Source organism: Mirounga leonina, unplaced genomic scaffold (genome assembly GCF_011800145.1).
Source record: "Mirounga leonina isolate KUSES-001 unplaced genomic scaffold, KU_Mleo_1.0 Mir_151, whole genome shotgun sequence".
Taxonomy (NCBI): Eukaryota; Metazoa; Chordata; class Mammalia; order Carnivora; family Phocidae; genus Mirounga; species Mirounga leonina.
Genome location: NW_023270377.1, coordinates 59,747,367 through 59,752,435, shown reverse-complemented (window position 1 = coordinate 59,752,435; position 5,069 = coordinate 59,747,367). Strand labels below are relative to the sequence as shown.

The window sequence follows — 5,069 nt, the reverse complement described above, 5'->3', positions numbered from 1 at the left end:
TACACTTTTTCATTTACATGAGTCAGGAAATTTCCTTTTTTGCCTTAAGCCAGTTGGATTTTTTTTTTTTCATTTGCAACCATAAGAGTTCTGACTAATGCACTTGCTATCATAGGAAAAACAGCCAGAAAAAAATATTATAGTCTTCCCTGGTCTTATCTCAATGACCCATTGAACCAAAAACATGAAACAAATAAACAAAATTTCAAATGAAATTTCTTCCCAATATAGTCCATTTTCCCAAAGAATCTCAAAGCATTTACAAACCTCAGAGAATAATACCCTGGAGTTGTACGAGGCACTCTTTGTTAGCAGAGTTAAGAATAACATTGACCTTTTCCTGAGAATAGTCTATGCGCCAAAAACCATACAAGGCATTTTATACCTTTACCTTATTTAGTATTCACAACTACTTTATTAGATTGGTATTATTATGCCCAATTTACAGATGGGGGAGTTGAAGTCAGAGAGGTTCATTTTCCTCAGGTGATTCAGCTTATAAGTGACCTCTCCTGCATTTAAACTCATGTCTTTCTAGCCCAAAGTCTGTGTTCTTCTAAGCAACATAGCCTCTTTTCTTATATCCATATTGACATTTTTGTCACTACCTCCCTACTTACCCTTCTGATTGGCCCTTCTCCTCCTGAGGTCCTAGCTGTATGGCCTAAAAATAGACACCTGACCTGGGCAAGGTAATTGTATTCACTCACTTGAGAATTTAAATATGGGACACAGAAGGAAGTTGCACTCAGTGGTAGATTCTTGAGCTGAAATGGCATATATGTTACTTGTAAGACACACTTTTCTAGCTTAGGGAACAACATGGTCTTAAATCTTTCATTTTTCCGATGATTTACTCAAATTCTCATATGTTCTTTCCCAAGATCTCCTCTGTGGGGACTTCCCTCTAAACTGTCCAAGACTTTCAGGGGCTTTCTTGATACAAAAGGATCCACCCTGTCAAACCTCAAAAATAAAGAACTTGAAATCTGATTAGATCACTACTAGTCATAGTCTTGTCCCTGCCACACAGCATCACACTTCAGTGTTGGTCTTGTGCAGGCTGATGGATGCTTGCCTGTCTTCATTAGCCCAGAGTCCCATGCTTGGCCTCCAAGATCAGAGTTTTGTTGACTTGCATTCACATATTCAACACAATGCCAGGAGACCTGGGTCTCACAGGGAATCCAGCCATTGGAAATTTGTGTTTAGTTCAGGTCACCAACTTAAACTCACCCTTCCCTCTCAGTGCCATCCTTTTGAGAAACTGTGGTGTCCTCTTCTACCAAAGGGCAGGACCACATGGTTGACACTGATAGGCTACTGGACTTTAATTCTAAGAAAAAGTGGGTGGATGGAGGTCTCTGTTCTCTTTCCCCGGAAGTCCCTTCTTCAAGAGAAAGGATGCCAATGACCCTGATATTTGCATAACTAAGTTGGAGAGCAGCATTCAAAGGATTCCTTTCACAATAATGAAACTCTGCTCCTGGATCAGTTACTTTCTCTACCTAAGAACACAGACACCTCTAAAAATATTTTCTAAAACTGTACCTCACCAGGCATCGTGTGCCATCTTGGATCAGAGGCATGATGAGTTAGCTAGTAGAGGAAGCTGACTGATGAAATAGAGAGCTTTCTGACTTTGCATAAAACTCCCTGTTCTACTGTGTGCAAGGTCTTGCTGTTCTTGCCTTTCCTTAGGTTCTGCGCAGGTTAGTGAAGTGCCATCTCTGTTTAGTAGTTCATGTTGCAGGTCAAATTTGTGTTCCAGGAAAATGCAACTTAACAGTACTAAAGGCTAAAAGGGTGATTATTTTTATAATAATTTATAAGAAAAATTAATATACATTTCCAGAAGCTCCCCATCTAACTCTTTATCCATTAACTGCTATCAAACACATTAGCACTTCATTGCTTTGCATAAATAATAGAGAAATAATAAAAGACTGTGTAATCATTCTTAAAAGTGTTGGTGCTGGGCTTGATGCAAGAATTTTTAAATTATTCTATGGAGAATACCAAAATCAAGGACTATAAAAACTTTTTGGTCAAATGGCTGGAATTAGGCAGAAGAGAAATGGAGCAGAGGACTGACTTTATTCTCTACTATCAAGTCTGCATGTATATCTGGAGCCAAAAGCAGCTGGGAGACATGAAGGAGCATTTTATCATAGGCTTGATGGGCCCCTCCTTCCTAATTATATAGCATTTATACACACTTTTAAATTATGAGATGTTTGAATGATATAGAAAAAATACAGTGGTTGGTGCGCTGAGCTCCAAGGCTCCGACAGCTGGCTGCATCCCTTCCCCACCGCTGCCACCATGACGTGAACCTTCAAGGAGGACCCCTCGCTGAAATACAGATGCTGGAATCTGCAAAGATCTGAGTGAAATATCCCAACCGGGTTGCAGTGGTTGTGGAAAAAGTCTCAGGCTCTCAGATTGCCGACACTGACAAACGGAAGTATCTGGTTCGATCTGACATCACTGTGGCTCAGTTCATGTGGATCATCAGGAAAAGGATCCAGCTTCCTTCTGAAAAGGCAATCTTCCTGTTGCTGGATAAGACAGTCCCACAGTCCAGCCTAACTACGGGACAGCTTTATGAGAAGGAATAAGATGAAGATGGATTTTTGTATGTGGCCTACAGTGGAGAGAACACTTCTGGCTTCTGAGGGCCAACGCTAGGCTAGGTGCACCGTTGTGGCTTGTGTGGCTTGTAAATAGCCGGCCATTTGCAGTTACCAGATCTCTTCACATTGACCTATTAGTGCATTTGTAACTGAGTTTATTTCTTAATACATTGGAAGGTATTGTTTCCTTAGATTAGTAAATTAACATACAGAGTTTTCTTTCGAGTTTCCCTTTTTGTGCACTGTCCTCATGGCTGTACTCCAGGGAACTTGTTCCTCTGAGGATCATATTTAATGAAGATATTTCCATATTAAAGTGAGGTAGTGATGTAGGAAAGATGTTAGGGTTCAAAGCCGATGGCCAAGAAAGAATTTGTGAGACATCTTTGGTGCAAAAAGGAGATTTTATGAAAGCACAGGGACAGGACCTGTGGGCAGGAAGAGCTGCACCGCGGTCATGAAGAACGGCCCATTATATACTTTCAAGTTGGGAGGGGGTTAGGGATAGTGTAAGTTTCTAAGGAATTTTAGAAGCAAGGCTTCCAGGACCTGGAGGGGGCTAGCTATTGTTGGGAAAAGGTCATTTATTACCATCTAATAAAACCTTAGTCATGAGACCCTTCAGATGTATATTGGTGGGCCATATGCTTGGGGGATGATTGCCAACACATATCTTGCGGGGTTTAGAGATAAAGGAAGTTTCCAAAGGAATTTTTATATGTTAAAGTAGACTTACAGGATCCTGGGAGTCAGGCTAGGGTTGTCTTTTGCCCTTAGCAAAGTATTAACATCGAGGCAGTCTGTCACTCTGCCTATTTCAAGGACTTGTCAATGGTCTGTAGGTAGTAAGGAAATATAATAATTTCTCTTCTGCCTTTGTTTCCCATATCAGGTAGATGGGGTATTAAAGTGAAAGGGAGGGAAATGATGCATTTCTTCTGGATTAAGTTTGAAGTGTTAAAGATGGCTAAGTATTAAAAGCACCCAAATTAAATCCTTAGCAATCAGAACACTTGCTTCACTAGATTTTGCCCACTGCCAATCATGTTGGGCTGAGCTAATCTGTTTCTCTTTCTGAAACTATCAAGGTAAATAATTAAGAATAAAACTTCCTCTTATAAAGGGAAAGGAAGAAAAGAGAAAGAAAAAAAGAAAGAAAGAAAGAAAGAAAGAGAAAGAAAGAAAGAAAGAAAGAAAGAAAGAAAGAAAGAAAGAAAGAAAGAAAGAAAGAAAGAATACAGAGAATAATACCCAATAAACCCCCAAGCTTTGACATATTTTAACTTTTTGCACTATTGTATTAGTTTCCTAGGGCTGCCATAAGACATTACCACAAATTTGATGGCTTAAAACAATAAAAATTTATTCTGTCAAAGTTCTAGATGCCAGAAGTCCAAAATGAAGATGTCACCATGGTTGATTCTTTCTGGAGGCTTTGAGGGAGAATCTTTCCATCTCTCTCTCCTAGCTTCTGGTGGCTGCAGGCAAACCAAGACACTATGTATCTTCTCTCCTTCTCTCCTCTTCAGAAAGATACTTGTCATTGGATTTAGGGCTCACACTGATTCAGGATGATCTCATTTCCAGATCCTTAATTACATCTGCAAAGACCCTTTTTCCAAATAGGGTGATATTCATAGGCTTTTGATGGAACATACTCTTTTGGAGGCCAACATTCAACCCAGTACAAATATTTACTTTAACCCTTACAAACAAAATGGCGTAGATATCATTGAAATTCCCTCCCCCAACCCCTTCTATCTATTTTGTTTCAGCCCCAGATGTAACAACTATCCTAAGCTTCACTAACGCGTATACTCTAGTACTTTTACTACCTTTGTAACCACAAAGAACATGCAGTTGTTTATATACAGACATTATCCTTATAAAAGATTTCTATAAATGATATCATCCACTACATTTCTTTTGCAACTTGTTTTTTTTCACTGAACCTTAATATTTTAAGATTTACTTATGCTGATACATGTAGCTCTGATTTATCTATTTTGACTATGGTATGAATATCCCACAATTTATTTATCCAGTCTTCTGTTGAAAGAGATTTAGTCTTTTATAATTGGGGTATTATAAACTTTATGGTCATGATCATCCCAGGATGTATCTCCCTATCCTTATACACATATATGTATGAGAATTTTATTAGGGTGAATACCCTGAAGTGGAACCAATAGTTTTTTTTTTTTTGCCCCCTCTATTTTTCTATTCCCTAGATAAATATTAAATGTTGTTCTTAAAGGTTTGCTAACAATAAGCTATAAAGTGTCTGGGCCTCATTCTGTTTTGGGAATGGATTTTTTCACTATAGTTTTTTTTTTTTTTTTTTTAAGATTTTATTTATTTATTCAGGAGAGACAGAGAGAGAGGCAGAGGCAGAGGGAGAAGCAGGCTCCCCGCAGAGCTGGGAGCCCGATG

The 5,069-nt window shown here is 38.9% G+C and overlaps 1 pseudogene; it reads left to right on the top strand.

The window, feature by feature from the left end:
* Positions 1-2,325: 2,325 nt before the first annotated feature.
* LOC118011810 lies at positions 2,326-2,678 on the top strand (annotated as a pseudogene).
* The last annotated feature ends 2,391 nt before the right edge of the window (positions 2,679-5,069 follow it).